Here is a 19,739-nt window from a genome sequence, read left to right as displayed (position 1 = left end):
AATCTTAGCTAAAACAGTTAAGCCATTTTCAACAATATGGTTAGGGAAAAATACATTGTTTTGTTCCTGTTAAAAAAAATTCTTACAGCAGTTTCATTAAGATGCTCAAGAATCTCCATGCTCTGGAGCAAGGACTTAAAATTTGGGGGAGGGGTTGCCCTAATGTAAGGAATGTGCCTTTTGAAGTCTCTGAAAATTCACCCAAATTTGGCCATTTTATAAGCCTTGGTAAAAATTTCATATCACACATAATAGAAGCTTCATATTTTGGCAGCTAAATTATATCTCAATATTCTGTTTGCATTGAGATTTTCCATCTCTTCACAGCACACTCTTATGTGTGCCAACTAGTAGGGCTCAATGTAGGTGTTTTGTTGCCCAGGGCAGAAAATGTTTTTGGCACCTCCCTCTTCCACTCCCCCCTCTACCCCAAAAAAGGAATTTGGCAATCCTGAATGTGGTTGCCCAGAGCAGCCATCCTGACTGCCCAACCCTAACGTCAACCCTGGTGATCAGACTGCACATGGACAGAGACACTGAGCATGCTCCAGCCCTGAACTGCAGTGGCTGAATAGAACTTTCCCTGCAATTGCATTTTACAATACTGTGGCACTGGCCAGTAGAAGCGAGAGCAGAGGGAGACATACAGTCCTGTGCTTTCAATGCTCCCCTGCTAGCGCCCAGGCAACTTGTGGGAGAAGGAGGAAGCTGCCTGACTCGAATGGAGAAGAATGAGGACCAAGGGCAAGGGGGAAGAAATGCAGGGCACAGGGCAATAAGGATAGGAGCTTAAATGGTGAGGATGGTTAGCAGCAGAATCCAGCAATGGGGACAAAAAAAAGTGGAGGGAAGCGGGCAGGAGCCCTGGAGAGGAAAAGGATAGGAGAAAGTAAGAGAGAGGGGTTGGACAAAGAAGCTAGGGGCAGGAACAAGGGCAGAAGCTGGAGGGAAGAGAGGATCAGGGAGGGAAAGAAATGGGGAGGGTGGGGGAGAATTAGGAGCAGAAGCTGGGGAGGAGGAGTGGATAGGTGCAGGATAGGGTCAGAAGGCTCTGTGACCATTAGAGCACTCCCCAACCAAACCTTGGATTGAGCATTATTCCTGATGCTCATCATTCCTTTGCTGTCTAGCAAATGCCTGTAAAATCTACTGGAAAACTGTCTCTACACCCCCTCTAGTGGCAGGTCAACATAAAAGATTGCAGCCATTTACCGTTATCAGTTACTTCATTAGCTCCCACAGATAACCCATGTGAAGGAGTCAAGATAGTTCTACATAACATTTTTTTTTTCCAATTTTTAAGTTTAAAACTTAAATTACATTAAAAACTATGTCAAAAGAACATGAAGTTTCCAAAGTCTAGTGCTCAAAAGTTAAAAAATGCCAGAATGAACATTGCCTGTGTAATCTTAAATCCTCCTCCTTGTGCATATGCATTATGATACAGTCTTTAGTTACATGACCACATACTATTTTTTTCCCTACACAACCATTTTTATTCAGTGTACAGACTGTGCTATGGGAATGGATAAGCATAGCATAAAGAGACTATAATCAGTAGGACCCCTGCTTCATTTGTTGCAGAAGTTGAAAGGTGTGTAGTGAACAAATGAGGCAGGGAGTTGCAGGAAGAGAAAGAATGGTCTCATGCGGCTAAGGCAGCTGAATGCCATCCTGGAGAATTGGATTCTATCCCTTCCTCTCCACAGAGTTTCTATGTAAAGCTGGACAAGTCACAAACAAAAGTTTTCAAAGGTGGCCACTGTTTGTTCCTCATTTTCTGGGTACCCAACCTACGGTCTGATTTTCAGAAAAGCTGAGCACTCACAACAGCAACTGACATCAATGGGAGTCCTCCTCTGAACACGTAAAGCGTTAAGTACTTTGGAAACTCAGGCACTACATTTACACCGAGCCCCTACAATTAGCTAAAAGTTTTGACAATTTTGCTTTTCATCTCTGTGCCTCAATTCCCCATTGAAAATGGGGATAATACCATTGTGTATCAAGAGACAGTATTATAAAATGCTACACCCTCAGCTGTGGTCTACCAATTAATCCTCATAAATAAAGTCTCCAGACTCTTGAGGCTTGACATGATCCAGGATTTATGAGCACAATGAAGAGTTGTGCTCAGCAAAATCAGAACATAATAAAAATCACATTAGTGAGAATAAAAACAGCCAAATTCTACCTAAGCTGAAGAAAGAAGAAAATGTAAGTGATAAAGATCAGGTGCTTCCTAGCATTCTACTAAGAAATGGAGGCAGGGGGGGACGAGCAGGGGAGAGGGGACAGAAAAAGCTAGCCAGTGGGACTACCTGCACTCATGTGAAATCAATGGGATTACTCATCGTGTGAGTAATGATCTGCAATATAGGACCCTAAAGGCATGTCTGTTTGTTTATTATGAGTTCTTAAGAGCAGGGACAGCATATTCCTGCAGCTAGGAGTGTGCTTCCCATCCCAGTAGACAGACATATGGTAGCTCTGCTAGAGCTGTACACTAAAAACAGCAGTATGGACATTACAGCACAGGCAGCAGCAAGGGCTAACTATTACAGGACAAGCCTCCTGGGTCCACACTCAGGTGAGTAGCCTGTGCCACTGCCCCGCCACTAGTGTCCACACTGCTATTTTTAGCATGCTAGCTCCAGCAGAGCTAGCTTGTGTCTGTCTACACAGGCCTGGAAGCACACTCCCAGCTGCAGAGTAGACATCCCTAAGTAACAAAGTTCCTGATGCTGCACTAAGCTCTGAACAGATGGACTCCTCAATGCCATTTACTTCAAAAGAGCTTCATGAGATCACAGGTGTCCACCTGACCAGAACTCATGGCAGGATTGGGCCCCAAATTATCAAAGCTCAGAAATTCTGAAATACTTTTGTTCTCTGATTAATTTTATTTTTGTAATTATTGCTCCCAATAGGAACAGTGACATGTAATTAAAGTATCATCGAGGATTTTAGTGAGACAAAAACTACTAGCTTCCATAGGTAATATTTCTGGGAGAAAAAAATGTAAATTTGTACTGATGTAACTATAATTGATAGGAAAATAAGACAAGATAGGGTTAAAACAGCTCAAACAAATAACATTTATACTTTATATTCTAATTTGTAATGACCAAACATTTTACTTATAGTATGTAACAGAAAGGGGAAATGAAAAAGGAAGTACAGTAGTGAAGATTTTTTAAATAATAAATAAATCTTCTGAATTGAAAATGCTACCCTAAAATAAGAGAATTCAAAGATCCAATTAAAAGATACAAGATTCTTTAAAAAATTCTTTAAGCCAACATCATAACTTCAGGAAATAAATTCAGCAAGCATACTGCAGAATTCCTTTTTGGAATGGTGTCCAGGAAACATCAACTTCTTTTTCCTTAGCTAAGCTGGGGCGGGGGAGAGCTGTAATGTTACAAAAATTTGAAGTAATTAAAGATAGAACAGATTAAGATACTTTTGAGTATGCTATAATGTTGGAATTTTCATTAATTTACCTGGGTAACAGTTACAGGGCAGGGACAGTCTTTTTGTTCTGTTTGCACAGCCCCTAGCACAATGGGATACCGCTCTTTGGTTAGGGCCTCTAGGAATTACAGTTATACAAGTGAATATATAAATAAATTCGTTAATTAAATTATTATGACAACTTTGCAGTGCAGTACTGGAAGGGAGAATAAACCTGAGCTGGCTCCTCTGATAGTTTATAGCACTTATAGCTGTCAGTTTTCAAGAAGCTTACAGATAACCCAAGGATCCTGATTAACATTTATTTTCCCACTAAATAAAATTCTAATGCCTAAGGCTGCAGTTCATCTTGAGCATATATGGTACAATTCAACTCTCATTGAAGTCAGTGGAAAGATTCCCACAGTCTTCAAATGGGAGTTGGATCTGAACCATAGGTACTACTGAATTTGCTCACAAAGCACAGCACTGGGAGTATCTAACTCTTTACTTTGTGAGGTAGTCTATCTTCAATTTCAAAGACAAAATATTCCCAAACAAAATACAAATTTTGCCTGTGAAGTTAAAGTTAAGAGTACATATCAGTAGCTTAAGGGTAAAAATCTTTACAATAACTTTTTATAGTTAGTAAAAAAGACAAGCATTTAAAAATCAGATTTAAGATTAAATTTATAAGAAACCAAAATATTTCAAAGTATGGAAATTCACTGTTAAGACACTTTAAACTATACCTGTAGAAATGTCAGCCTCCAATCTTTTATTCTTTGTCCCTTTCATATCTTCTTCAGAAGATATGTTATTTTTGGATCAGTGACTTTTTTAAAGAGCTTTAAAGAATCCACTGTAGTTGTACATATTGCATTCACAGCATCAGAAACAAAGCATTAAATTTCTTTAATAAACTCATTTATCTGTATACAGCATACCATAAACATTTTTCCTACACCAACTAGGGATTAAACAAAAAAGCACCCAAGTGAATCTTAAGTAAAGATTAAGCAAGTAAATATTACTCATTTACTGTAAAGATGAATCAGCACAAAGTTCCCAACTAATTCATAATATAGCAATTGCAAAAGCCAGAGAAGAAAGCCAAGCACTCTAGACTCTGAGCAACCACCATCACACCACAAAGCTGCTCTAGGGCTGTGTAGAGGGTGGTTACCTACTTTGGCCCTGACAGCACTGAGGCTGTGGGGAAAAGCCCAGCTGAATTAAGGAAGCAGCTGCAGCTGTGGCCAGCTCAGTCAGGACCAGCTGCCCCTATAAGAGGCTGTGAGCCAGCAGCCCAGGCAATCTCCCTCTGCCCAGAGAGGGATGAGGGGCCTAGTTGCAAGGTGCCAAGCAGGAAACCCAGATTGGAGCAGGCTAGGGGAAGGGCCAGAGGAGCTGGGAGCTCCTACCTGGAAAGCCTCAGGCTGCAGGCCGAATAGGTGCAGGGTTGCAGAGGCAGCAGGTCAAAAAACCCCTTGCCTGTGATGAGTGGCATATACACTGCAGTCTGCCCTGATACATGTGGGGACTAAGTGGGGACTGGCAGTAGCCCAGACTGAGGTGGGGTTAGAGAGTGGAGGGTTCTCCTGGGTGGGGAGATGCAGAACCTGAGGGTGTGAGGGTACTGCCAGGGGGTCAGCACCCCAGAGAATGGTCCTGGGAGGGACATAGGAGCCCTCAGTAAGGCGGGTCACTGGGCTGCAGAGGGTGCTCTGGTGGCTGGACAAGCTAATGCCTGACAATGACCAGCAGGAGGCGCTGCAGGGGTGAGTCTAAACCTTTACAGGCCCCATCAGCCTCTCTCATACATGGCACACCTTGACCAGGTCCACCATTTTTCTGGGGGTGGCTTATAAAAGAACCCAGACCTGCCATCCTTGAGGCATCTATAGCAGCAAGAGGAACCAAGGGAGAGAGCTTTCAGACTTGGGAACCTCTGACATCAGTTCAGTTCTTAGGACTCAACTCTGTCTTGACTGGTATTATTTGTTTTCTATCTTCTACCCCTTGACATACAGACTCTCTTCTTCTGGGTATCATTCACATCTAACCACTATGCATTTCACCATTCTCTTCTGCCTCAATTCTGATACCAGTCAGCTCTGTGTTCTTGGGGAACCAGGGCCCAGTATCCAGCCTGTCTGACTCATGAGGATACCCCCTCCCCACCAGCCTCTGCTTGAACCAAAACTGATCAGAGAAAAGACTTGCATGGAGCAGTGAAGAGCGGTGGGGGAGACACCTAGACCCCTCCTGACAAGGGTGACAAAATTAAGGCAACTTCCCTAGCCTCATCTGCATCAAAGATTGTACAGGGAGGCATCTTCCTTAGCATGGAGATTCCAAGGCAAGAACCGCACTGAACTCTGGGACCAGAAAAGCAGGGAAGCACTGCATCATGAGGAATCTGTGCTCCAGATGTTAGTGAACCTACGCCTGCACACACCCAGCTTAACAGTTATAAAATTCTAGTCATAAAACCTTGATTGATATCCAAAATACTGAAGCAGCCTAATTGCATTGTGAGCTCCCTGGAAGGAATACTCCCCATAGTCAAGAGTGATCTGCTCCTATTGTCTAGTCTGAAGAAAACCCTTGAGTCATCAGTTTACCCATAAACAAATCTAGTGTTCTCCCTTGAACCATTGTTGTTTCCCTACAAGAAACCCCTACCCACGCTCAAGTGTGTTCTGATGCATGGATCCAACTCTGTATCAGTTCCATTGGGATTTCATCTTCTCCTGACTGATTGTGCTGGGGGCTTTTCCTGTCTCCAGCACTCGGGACCTTGAGCTACCACCATCACCTAGGAATCCTAACCAGTTCAAGCTTCATGGATTGGTGAGATCCTAGCACGTGCTCTCTCTCTCTCTCTTTTCTACCTCAGGTTTTCTATATGACTTTTGTAACCTTTAATAATGTAACTATTATGAATGTTTAGGCTCCCCTTGTATAGTTATCACTATTATTCAATAAATAACTTTTATGGTTAAGCTGGTTGGTTCCCCCTCTCTCTCTCCGAACTTTACTCTTTTGTGTTTTTAGCTTCCGTTTACTCTGCAGCAACGCTTCTCTTGCCTAAGCTAAAGATTCCTGTAGCGCCCAAAAATACCGTGGGATTTGCTCATCAAGTGGGTTACTACCAGTACCATAGTAACATGAAAGTGGGGATAGGGACATGCTGAACCTGTGACATAGGATGGTGGCATCTTGGAAGTGCTGTTCGACCCAGCCTGCTCAGATTTACTCTATTCTGGTGCAGTACTTGTGGCACATAAGGGTGACAGCTTGAAAGTGCTGATTGACCCAGTCCACTCAGACTTGCTCTGTTAGTGTGTGGGTGTGTTCGTTCATCCAGTTCTGGGGCTGGAGGAACCCAGCGCTGGGGAACCTAAGGATAGCTCCATTGGGAGGGGACTTGCAGAAGGGAGAAGTAGAGCTCCATATGAAAACACAATAGTGACACAAGCAATATATTGATAGAATTACAGAACTTCCCACACCCCAGAAAAGTAACCCTAATAAATGAGTATACCCCAAAGTAACGAGCAAATCTGGTAACACTTCCCACACTGTCTTCCTTTTTATTTCCCCAAGAACATCACCATTTCCTTCGGTCTCACCTCAAAAACTCATACATCCTCAGCTCATACATCCACCCCCAATCCTCTTTGGCACCACTATCAACAAGGATGCCTTTTCAAACACAGAACACTCATATACTTCTAGTCAGAATGGCTTTTTTGGATTAAGGGAAAACGAAAACTCCATGAGAGAGTGCAGTGTATCTCCCTTCTGGAATAAGCTGCCTCTGAACTGAAGACACAGTCACAGCTGCCTCCGACAGAAAGTAAATCCTTAAAACACTTAAAGATTCAGTACATAGAAAAACCCATTATAGTTACATAGTTATGCACACCCCTCCCTGCAACTAGATTTCTTAAAAAATTGTGATAACATAATGTGTGTTCTGTTTTTTTCATCCCTTATGCTAAATTTTTTATGTTTATTATTGTAACACCTCCAGGTCTATTGTGCTAGGCTTCGTATACACACACATAGCAAGAAACAGTCCCTACACCTAAGAGTTCATAATAAACAGCGCAAGGGTGGGAAGGGAAACAGAAGGTCAGGGTGAAATGATATGCCCAACATGATAAAGAATAGATCTAGCACACTTATTTGTCCTGAAAAAATTAGGAATTTCTTAATAGTAAACTGAACTTCATTATCTGAAATTATCTCTATAGGTAATCTGTGTTTAGCAAAGATATCCTGAAAATCTAATATATTACTATTTCACTTCTGCGTATTTGAATAAACAAACTAGTTAGGTATATTCTCTCTCTCTCTCTCTTTTTTGTTTTTTTGTCTTCTTTTCAGTGTAGTCTTTACAACTGCAAGTGCACCTATTCCAGAGCTGAGACAGAATAGTTTTTGGCAAGGCTAGGAGGCTACTAGATAATTCACATTAAACTACTCTATCTTTCTATATTCTGGTCTCAGTCTAGTCACAAAATACAACATCCAGCAACCCTGATAAAAAACTTTAAGATTTTTTAAAATTGGAATATTGTAATTAAAGAGAAATACACTCAAGTTCAACATTATAAATACAAAAAGATAAAGTAGTAGTCTCTAAAAGTTCAATACTGTTAGTACCTTTTATAGAAAAAAGTACATCTCTTGATTATTTTAAATGTTTAGCTGTAAACAAAAAGCACACAAGGAAATTTATATCCTACATTTGGTCACGTTCTAATTCAAGCAACCAAATGGGATTCAAGTAAGCAGGAAAATTAGTCTTTCTTTGTCAGTCAACAAAGAACAGCTGTTAGATGAAGGAATTGTATTCTAGCAAATCTCTCAATACAGTTTTTCTCTTACTTATTCAGTCAGTTTACTGAAAATTGCTTTGCTTTTAACTACTGTATGTTGACTTTTAGTACATAGCACATCAGCAAGTGCGATTTCAATGCAGATTTAAAAACAAATGTTCATCTACTGAAAAGAATACTCTGAGGAAGGCACGGACAGACAGCAACTCATACTGACATAGGAGAAAGATCATTATAGATCTTCATAGGATCAGACATATTATCCATTCAAAAAAATAAAATCAATTTGACAACAAAGGTGTTGGGAATATTTTGTATAAAAACTCAGCAAAAAGGAAAAAAATATAATGTTAGAGTGCTTCTTGGTTTAATTCTACAATGTCTTGTATATATTATGTTGGAATAAGTTAATAACTAGTAATCAGAAATATAATTGTATTATAATGAAGTCTCTGAATTACTAATTTAGGTCTCGATCCTATAAAACCTAACACGCAGGCTTTATTTTACCTACTGTGAGTTGTCCTGTTGAAGTCAAGAAAACTACTCGTGCAGGCCATGTCTACACTATTAACTTCAGTTGACACAAGTTATGTTGTTGTACACCTGCTGATGTTTGTATATTAGGTGAATGCATACTTTTTGCTTACACTGGAATTGCACAAGTGCCTGGATCAATGTAAAAAGTGAAGTGCAGCCTGGGTAGGTATCCTAGTGTGCCATGGACCACCTCTAGCACAATGCCTTTTGGGCCCTTTTTGCAGTGTTTTGTGGGAAAGTAACAATTCGCCTAGGTATTTCTGGAAGCTAAGAGTCAAGTTCCCAGAATACAATATTCTCTATCCCATAATGCCTTTCACATCCCGTAATTTTCACTGTTTTTTGAAAATCCCACAAACCCACATGGCACTTTTTGGTCTCTGCTACCGCTGACAGAAGCATAGAGACTGCAGAGCTCAGCATTATTCTCATGAATGTTGCAAATACAGGACACATGATTCTCCTATATTGGCAGTCCTTCAGGAAATACTGCAACAATTAGGATAGCGATGATGAAGATGAGAATATCTTCAAGGAGGATTTGTTGATGAACATAGCAAAAAAAAAAAAAATTCCAGGTTGCTCGGGGCATTCATGGAGCAGCTGCAGAGAAGGCATACCCCTTCTGAGCCCAAGAAATGAGCATTCACTGGTAAGATCGCAGTGTAATAAAGGTCTGGGATGAGGAGCAGTGGCTGCAGAACTTTGGGATGTAAAAGGCCACATTCCTGGATCTGTGTACCAAACTCGCCCCAACCTCCCAGCAGGGGGATACCAGAATGAGAGCTGCATCAACAGTGGAGAAGCAAATGGTCATCATGTACTGGAAGCTTGCAATATTGGATTGCTACCAGTCAGTGGGAAATCATTTTGGAGTTGAAAAATCCATAGTGGCAGCCCCTGGCATGCAAGTGTGTAGGGCAATGAATTGTTTCCTGGTATGCAAGACTGTGACTCTTGGCAAGTTGCAGGAAATAATGGATAGATTTGCAGCAGCAGGGGTCCTGAACTCTGGTGGGGCAACAGATGGCATGCATATCCCTATTTTAGCACTTTACTACTGAGTACAACAACAGAAAGGGATTCTAATGTGCTAGTGTATCACCAGGCATTACATCATCAATGGGGGTTGATCAGGGAAGGTGCATGACACTTGCCTCTCTAAGAACATAGGACTGTTCAGAAAGTTGTATGCAGGGACATTCTTTCCCGAGTAGTGGAAAGGAGTAGTGGCTAGTGATGTGGAAATGACAATTATGATTCTGGGGGACCTAGCCTACCCCTTGCCCCCGTAGCTTAAGAAGGTGTACACTGGTCATCTGGATAGTGCCAAGAAAAGATTCAACTACTGGCTCAATTGGTGCAGAATGATTGTGGAACATACTTTTGGTAGGCTGAAGTTGCTGGCAGTGTTTGCTCACTAGATTAGATCTCAGTGAGAAAAGCATCCCCATGGTTATAGTTGCATGTTGTGTACTGCATAATATCTGAGAGGCAAAAGCTGTCACCAGGGGCAAGCTGGAGCAGCTGTCTACAGAATCTGAACTGCCTGACACTAGGCTGTGGAGCTATGCATTTGAGGGATGCGTAAAGGTTCATTTTAACAGTCTAGGACAACAATATTCTGCCTTGAGACGTTGTCTCTCTTATGTAATTAAGATTATGTATTATTTGGTTTTTGCCTGGTGATATCTGTTCTGTAGCACCTGCTGCAAATTACAAATAGTACTGGCCCTGGGCCTTTGCCTGCCACTCTAAATTGTGTGGCGCTTGCTGTACATTTATAAATATGACTCTGTAAGGTCATGATGATATAGATTCTATGGCGCTGGGTGTACATTTATAAGTACTGTTTGATTTCCTGACTACCACTATGCACTCTGCAATATTTGTTGTGAACTAATAAAGATATTTTAATTCTCCAAAAATAGAACTTTGAGTACAAAAACTCAGTGCACAAAAATTGAAGTGCAAACGACATACGTCATACAAACATCTAACAACTTAACAGAGTAACTTAAAAATTCCTATTGAAAAGGAAGTAAACATTTAAGTCCATTTGTGTAAACAAAATGATAGTTCAATGTAATCTGTTGTGACTACACATGCACTGGCCTGTGAAAGCCTCAGATTAGTGTATGCGAAGCTGTAGTTTATTGTGGAATATAAAGGATCAGCAACAATCAAGCTCTCCAGAGTGCAAAGGCTGCGAGCCTGGGTTTCTTGGACCAGTACGACAACAAGGGTCTGCAACATTTGAGTTTGCTGTCCAAGAAGACTCATAATGCATTTCCCACTATTTGTCCTGCTGGGACACTCAGACTTGTTGCCTCTCCTCTCTTTTTCTCTCCATGCTCTCAGTCATATTGGCAGTCCAAGCCCTTTGATCACAGTTTGATGCAGCACTGGCTGATATGACTAGGGAACGCATGTTCTGCAAGATCCTCTTCCTTCTCTTCCTCGGCAGAATCAGGCATTTTGTGGGCATGGAAGGGGCACCTTCCAAAGCCACCACGCCAGAAGATGCTAATAAAAACAGACACATGCACCATTAGATTTACAGTCACAATAGAAAGGGAAAGATGCATTTCAAAATTCCCTTCCCTTATTCCAATAAATATTTTTAATAAGATACTTTTATTAACACTTTAGCTTTGGAGGGCGTCGTTGCAGCACTGCTCTTCCGCTCCAACTATGAGTATGGCCAGTTGGGGAGCGGGGGGTTCAGTTGCATGAATCTATAAAATTCCAGCCCCCATTCCACAGGTACAAGTAAAGGGCAACAGCAGTGAATATTGGCACTATTTTTCACAAGCAGTGGTAATTTTGGTTGATATCTCACTCCTGAGGCTCACAAAGGCCTACAGAATACAGCATTCCTGACATTCCAAAGCTACCTAGGCTTGTACGCTACCCTGTTTGTTACAATGGTGCCAGACAAACTCATCCCAGAATGGCATGGGAAAGAATCCTATCATAAAAGAAGAAATAAAGTGTTAGTATATAGGCTTGTTTGTCTTTGATTTTTTTGATACTCTATTTTAGACTAATATGTGTGAAGAACAATGAACAAAGACACTGTGTTGCACTTCCCACAACCAGATGGGGTTTTTAGTACAGTGAGAAAAAAGATAAGAGATAGAGCTAAAGTATTACAAGGCATGGTGGAAGTGTAATATATGAGCACACTTTAAGATTGCCCTATCTCATGGCAAGGTCAAGCAACCAGTCAGGAGGAGCAAAGAGAGATTGGGGGGAAGATATAAAAACACAAATGCCTGTCCCTGTCTTCCCACACTGAGCACAACCTCACTCCTCACCCCTCCCATGGGATACAAAAGGGGCGGGATGAAGACCCTAGACTCATGATCCTCCAAACCGGAACACGATCATAAATTCTAAGGGGTGGGACTGTGGGCATGTGCTACAGGTATATTTGAGCTTGCTAAGAAGGAAAAAATGGGAAATTGGAATTGGAGATGGGGAACGGGGACACAGGCAAGGCTCTGTGGTGTCAGAGCTGGGAATGGGACACTGGGAAACGGACTCTGGCAGCGTGTAGACCTATGAATATGTTTGCTTGGAACTAACCCCAACAAACAAACATCGCATTGTCTGCACTTCAGAATTCTGGTCTTCTGCTTTCTGTCTGTGTGACAAGAACAAGGATAGAGAGTGAAAGGAAAGCCGTCTAACATAAGGCCATCATCCCAGAGACGGATAGGATTACAAAGTATCTCTATGAGAGTTTCATTGACAACTCTCCAGAGGGTACAAGAGACATCCCTAGCCACATAAACAACTTGCTCTGCAAAGTCCTCCCCCAACCTGGCCCAACCGGGGAATGAAAAGCAAAAGATGACTCGATCTGTTTGTACTTTGGTAGAGGTAGAATAGGATTGATGCAGATCATATAATCGGACTGTCATAGTAATAATTCAAGAATTTGTTTTTAATTGATTTCCTTTTTATTTTCTCCAATATACCAGTAGAGCAAATAAAAGTTGCTACGTCTGTCTTGTAAAATTAGGGATAGGCCAGGTCCCATCTTTAAATGGGGGAGTAGAAGGAAAAAAAGAGGAAAGAAAAGCAAGTAAGACATTTTAAGAGAAATGCATTTACAGACTTACCTGAGCACCCTTCCTCTTCATCTGCACTCACCTGGCATGACTCGCTAGACTCCTGCTGAGCTTCAAACAGGTCCAGGCTCACAGCATGGTTGGAATCCCCTGTCCAGTCTTCCCCATCCTCTTCCTCACTGTTCATGGCAGAGATCTCCGTCTCAGGCTCCTCCCAGGTAGTCAAAGTGTTCTGTGGCAGGCTAGTGGTATCACCACCAAGTATGGCATGCAGTTCATTGTAAAAATGGCAGGTCTACAGGGAAGTACCAGATTTCTCCTTGGCCTTGTGGTATCCCTATTGAAGTTCCTTCACTTTTACACATGGCTGCTGATCCCTGTCATGCCCCTTTGTCAGCATCCCTCATACAATCTATTCATAGATGTTCAGATTTCTACAGCTGTTTCATAGCTTGCACAGCCTCTTCTCCCCACAAGCCAAGGAGATCCAATACTTCTTTCCTGCTCTAGGCAGGATCATGTCTGGTACTTCTCTGTGCGTGTGTGAAGCCAGCACGGTTTGTTGGGCAGTGGGACACACACAAAAGAAGGTAACCTGCAAGGTGAGCTCGCCAATATAGGCGACCAGGAAAGAACATTTCAAAAACATGCAGGGTTTTTACAGGGGGAGAGGCAGGCAGTAGAGTTTAAAATTGTGAGCATTGCAGTCACTGTTGTGGGGAATGGGGCATTGTGAGACAGTGACTGGATGACTGCTAGGGTCAACACTTAGGTCAACCTGCTATGTCCTGCAGTGTCTACCCTCACACTGCATTTACCAAAGTAGGTCGACTATGCTGTTTTAAGAGGTAGTTTTACTGCATCACCGTAACGCGATACTTACATCAACTGAAGACAAATTTGAAGATAGACACATGCATAAATAGGTTGACGCAAGGCAACTTACATTGATGTAACTTTATGGTGTAGACCAGGCCTCAGTGTGTATTATGTTAAGCGAGTGCTCAAGTCTTTGCAGGATTTGGGCCTTATTTAGGCAAACAAATCACTGCTTGAATAAGGCACATACACATTACCAAACAGCACTATTAGCCTATACTTTTTATACATCAAATAGATAACAAAAATGTTTTGGGTCTGCTGTAAATATAAGAAAATGAGCTTGATGTGGACACAATGGCAAAATGAGGACAGACACATGCGGCAGGCCGCAACGTTTATTAAATTTTAATACAGGGGAGGAATGCTACCTGCTCATCACGCATACTTTCCTTACCATATAACCTGTAACTGGCACTCATACACATAACGCAGGATAGGCTCTCCTGACTCCTAGCAACCTCTCCCCTGCGAGGGGGACAGCGAAGGCAGCAGGGTGGGAACCTCGACCCATGATGGCCACAAGGTCTGACCTCAGCCCACAAAAGGACACAAAGTCGTACCTTAATACATGAGCCCAAGGCTCAACACCAAAATCCCAGGTCTTTTACCTCTGGGAACTGTTTATTTTATTCTCTTAAGTGCACTAGAATCTGGCCACAAGTTGTGACAAAAAAAAAAAAAAAAAAAAAAATCAATCCATCCTAGTACCTCAGTTAGGTACTAAGCATGTTCCTACTTAACATACTGTGGCTTGAAGGTGCTGCAAGGAAGACAAAAAACTCCCTGGGCCTCTGCCAGTAGGCCCACCAGAGAAAAAAAATTGATGCCTGACCCCCTAAACAAGTAATCGGCTAGACCCGCAGCATCTCTCAGGCAGGGTTCCCATTCCTAGTTCAGGTGGGTAGGATAAACTGCTGGAACACAGCTGAAAGAGGCTCTACATGGCCCTCGTGCTAGGTTAAATCCTAGGAGCTGGTGAATCAGCACCCCTCTCTGCCAGCTATCCAATGGTTGCCAGAGACTACCAGGGACAGGAGCTACCTACTGGCCCCTGGTGGAGATCTCCCTCCCTTGCTACTGGGACTATACCTCTTTCACCACTGGCCCCATCAATCTCTCCCACCCATTGATGTGGGTGGGTGTTATTTTTCTTTTGAATTGGAAAAGAATAAAGTCAATCTTTATTTTTAAAATAAATATTACTTTTGATTAAATTCACCCTTCTTCCAGCCAAACTTTACATTTTCACTGGGTCTTGATGATGTTCATTTAATTTAACCAGCATCCTCACATGCAAGCTTTTTGACATTACCACCCATTTACCTGATAGCTATAGTATACAATCATTGACTCCAAAAACTTCATTTTTAACCCCTTGAGAAATAAGCACCATTTGATTTGGCTATCCAGAAATAATATGCACAACAAAACAGAGTCATTTTTGTGTTTCCAAGCGCTTCTTTTGGTATAATCTGAAGGAGTTTGTACACTGACTTTGTGACTTCTGGTTGTGTTTCTATTTTTAGTGGCAGTTGTGTTTATCATAGCACTCCAAACAAATTCTTTTGCATGCACCATTTTAAAATTATGTTAAAAGAATATTATGTGTGTGTCAATAATTGAGAATGCATAAAGGTAACCTGAGAAAAACAAGATGCACCCAGATCACAAAGGACTAGTTATAAAAGATGTTGGGGAAGTGATGGATTCAAAATAATTTTTGCAATTCATTAAATTTATTTACCATGAGTGTTAAAAATGAGAATTCTGACAGAGTTTAAATATGTTACTCTACATTAGGACAATACTACATATTTTTTCTATCCTAGTTCTTTCTGCACTGCACAAGGCTAGAGTTTGTAGCTACAGCAAGAGCAGTGAAAGAATGTAAATGAAGTATATTTATATATTGTCTTCTGCATATACAAAGACTAGATGAAGAATATTATATCTAAGTGAAACTGCAGGGGAGGAATTAAGAAACTAAAACACATCCTAAAATAAGGATCACAAATCAATCAATGTGCATTCAGATGAGAATTGGCATGGGATGGTGCAGAAGAACTTTGGCAGTTGGAGAGTTGTTTCATTTGCTACATAAGAACTATTCCTAACTCACCTGGACTTTCCTTCCCTTGCTTAAGCAGTTGAAATTCAGGACCAACTACACATGTATTAGCTTCTGTATAGCATTTCCCATTTCAACTGGGAATCAGAACTCTCAACAGAGGGAGTTTGACCCACTCAGAGCATACAAGATGCCAAATATATGACAGAAAGATCAACAAATCAAAAGGGCCTATAGTTAGGCCCTAATTTGAGGTATAAAGAGTGAATGATTGATTACAAAACCTTATGACTCCTAAATTTCACCATAAGCCATCAGCTGACCAAACCACTTTCTCTATACAGAAGTACGAATAAAGAAAATCAAGTGACTCAGGAAACTGGTAATGGAATATACAGCATTTCAACTTTATGTCAACAATTTGTACCAAGCCTATGTTGCAAGCGACCAAACTCTGTCACCATTAGTGACTATTCAGTACCCTGTGTGAAATTAAATGGTGGTTTCAGTCTGGTTCCCAGCAGATACGAATCTACATCTCAAAACATATAATTATAATTGGCACTCATGCTAGAAGTCACACCATAGAGGATATAGATTGTTTCGTCTTGAGGCCTGTTCAATCTCCATAATGGTGTGCTCCCCCATCACTAGGATTGCACCTCCTCCTAGTCACTCTGGGGAATAGCTTATAAGTCAATATTCCTTCCCGCAATTACATGCCATCCTCCGCCTCTCTCTCTGGATCTGCAGCCTCTTTCTCACATCATGGGCTGCTGCTGTCTCTTTGTGACTTGGCCCTCCAGCCAGGTCATTAGGGCATTTTACCCTTCTGGGGTACCAAAGTCTTTGCTCCCCAGTCTTAGGCAGGCTTCCCATTCACTGCCTTGTAGTGCCACTCCCCCAGTGGTTGGCAGGGGAACCCAGGTCCACTCCCTTCTCTGGATTCCAGTTCAGGGACCCTCTGGCCAGGAGTCAAGGTTTGTTCCCTTATAGACCTTACTGCCTTTTCCCAGAGCCCTTTCCTACCTTTCTGGGTTTGCCAGCCAGCCAGCCCAAACACATCTCACTTCTCCAAGGGACTGACTGCAGACTTTCCCAGCAGCCCCTTCTGCTGCTCATTTCCTGTCTTTCTAGGCCCGGCCCAGCTCATTTCTCCTCAGCTGGGCTTCCTCATTCAATTAGAGGATTGCTTAGCCACCTGATTCCCTTCAGTTGTGGCCTAATGCATTAATTAGCCCCCTTCTTGGTCTGCCTTAACCCTCTCAGGGCATGTGGGGTAAACACCCCATCACATCCTTACATCCTTAAAGCTGGTTAAGACTGTGTCACATTGATGAGGCAGAGCAGGGAAACTTTCCCTTGCTATACTTGTTCTATGAATAAATGTAGTACTTCAGTCTGCAAGTCCCCCTAACCAACAAAAGCACTAAAACACTTCATGAGCACTAAACTTCACACCACAGTCCATCATGAGTATTAAACTAATAATGTGCTTTGTGAGTACTAAAGTTTATAACACAAATTATGAAGAATAGTAGCCTAAGATGATATTATGGGAAAGATTAAACTCTGTTAAACTTTTACCTCACCTAATTAGAACTGAAAAGTTCCAGTATTACTTACCCTGAAAACATACACAATACCCCTTTAAAACATTTTCAAGAGGATATTTTCAGACATAATATCAAGGGAATTGACCCCAGGTAGACCTCACACGAACTGAATGAACTACCACTCTGTTGTAAAGAGAGTTGGTTTACCACCAACCAAGATTCATGAGGTGACTCAACACCATCATGGCCAATGCCAACTACTTACTTGCGGATCTAAGGAGGAATATGCAAATGAAATTTGAGGATCACTGCGGGCTCGTTAAACCAACTTTTAGTTCAGACGTTTTTCCACTATTAGTTGAATACAGATGTCAATGTAACTAAATTGAGAATTGTAACAGTACCAGATCTAATCCCAGGAGACCTGTTCCTGGCTTTCATTTGAAAAGGGACACCTGCAGTAATAAATTTGTGACCATTCATATGTATCCTGAGAACAGTGGCTTTCTAAAACTACTATGAAAGAGCCTAGTTATGAACCACACTGTTCAAGCCTTACTTTCAACAAGAGCTTTTGGGTGTTTATAAATCTACCTTCAGAAAGGAACGTTCAGCATTTGTAAATCTGGCAAGGATACTGCTATTCATTAGGAAAGATTTACTAACACTCATTTTCTCTATGCTAATCTTCTTAATATATGGATCAAAGATACAATATTCAGAAATATCAAAATGCACATTCTTTAGTTAACGTCAGCGTAAGTTTGTTGACAAACCAATAATCATTTTTTATAGTTTTCATTAGTTTTGTTATATCAGCGCAGACTCTTACAAACATTTTTATACCATAGAGACTAACAAATTTATTTGAGCATAAGCTTTCGTGAGCTACAGTTCACTTCATCGGATGCAATGAAGTGAGCTGTAGCTCACGAAAGCTTATGCTCAAATAAATTTGTTAGTCTCTAAGGTGCCACAAGTACTCCTTTTCTTTTTGCGAATACAGACTAACACGGCTGCTACTCTGAAACCTATTTTTATACCAGTTAAACTTGTGACTGTTGCGCTCATAATGAATTTTTAAGAAAAACTCCTTATTGACCGTTTCTGCTGAAAGTTTAACATTTCATTTTATTTGAATTAACTGTCAAGTTGTCTTCTTGTAAACAATGAATGTTTTCATGTGGTGTTATATTAAGAGTACTTAGCAGGGCTTGATTCATTCGGAAGCCAAGGTACAGCAGCATATCTTACACCAGAAAAAGTGTTTTAAACAGACAGGCACTTAAATGTCCTTCAGTCTGGAGAAAACTATAAAAGCTAACATTCCTTGTCCAAAGCCAAGAACATGAAGCTCAGTATAGTCTTTATATGGAAACATTCCAAATGTCAGTATTTAATAAACTAGCAAGGCGTAGTGGGTTAATAGTCTCATTTTTCACCTGGAGACAGCTAGATTGAGAAACCACCTCACAGTGCAGGTATTCTCAGTGTTCTAACGATACATCAGAAAGCCACCACATTCATTGGGGCAGTTGACAAACTACTCAAGAGAGGCTAAGAAATGAATCTGGAAGAGGTGCAGTAAATTCATTATGTCATGAAAATGTCCATAAATGAATAACAAAACAGCAGTGAAAGAAAATTAAGAATTTAGCTTTCAAATTCATACCACACTGGGCATGAATTAGCATAAGTCACAATCTGATGTGTTTTACTACTTAAATCCATTGATCTTCTAACAGATTAACCCCACTTTCCTACCCTTTTAACATATTTTGCACTTCATAAACATATTAATACACCAGAGGCAAATGTGGCTAATGAATTCCACGCTATAAATTGCTCTTAATACAGCCATGGCTTAGAAAGCTCATTAGAAAGAAGTAAACTAAACCACAGAATAGGTTATTATTCAACTTTTTCCTTTATACTCTTTATGTATTTTAAATACAGCATACACCATTTCTTGGAATTCAGTTTGTGAAAACAGGAACATCACAAATGATTACTGTACATAAACTACATTAAGAATGAAGATCTAAGTTAACAGCCAACCATCAACACAAGTACAGACAACATGTAGGGCAGACGAAGTACATAAACCTCTTCACAAATGTGAATCCTGTTTTTAGACAAAGACACTGGATGTATTCAATTAAGTAATAATTTCATAACTTGTCATTCCAATAAAAATAATACAACTAAAAAATAAAAAGATGACATTAAAAAGGTTGATCACCCAAATTTCAGGTCCAACAGATAATCTTCACATGGAGAATATATACTTATATTGTTAAGTGGC

At 41.0% G+C, this 19,739-nt stretch overlaps 1 protein-coding gene across 4 annotated transcripts in view; it reads right to left on the bottom strand.

Annotated features, from left to right (window-relative positions):
• The window catches only part of LOC119855598, a 155,242-nt gene that overhangs the window by 127,236 nt on the left and 8,267 nt on the right, over positions 1-19,739 (bottom strand). The window contains exon 1 of one of the 4 annotated variants that reach the window (XM_043515341.1): positions 4,209-4,667. The exons of the other annotated variants lie outside the window; for them this stretch is intronic. The gene's annotated coding sequence lies outside the window, so the exon portion shown is untranslated. Of the gene's footprint in view, positions 1-4,208; positions 4,668-19,739 lie in introns of those variants that run through there. 4 annotated transcript variants of the gene reach the window in all.

Source organism: Dermochelys coriacea, chromosome 5 (genome assembly GCF_009764565.3).
Source record: "Dermochelys coriacea isolate rDerCor1 chromosome 5, rDerCor1.pri.v4, whole genome shotgun sequence".
In the NCBI taxonomy this organism is placed as follows: domain Eukaryota; kingdom Metazoa; phylum Chordata; order Testudines; family Dermochelyidae; genus Dermochelys; species Dermochelys coriacea.
The sequence above is the reverse complement of the archived record's forward strand: the minus strand, read 5'-3'. Positions and strand labels throughout refer to the sequence as shown.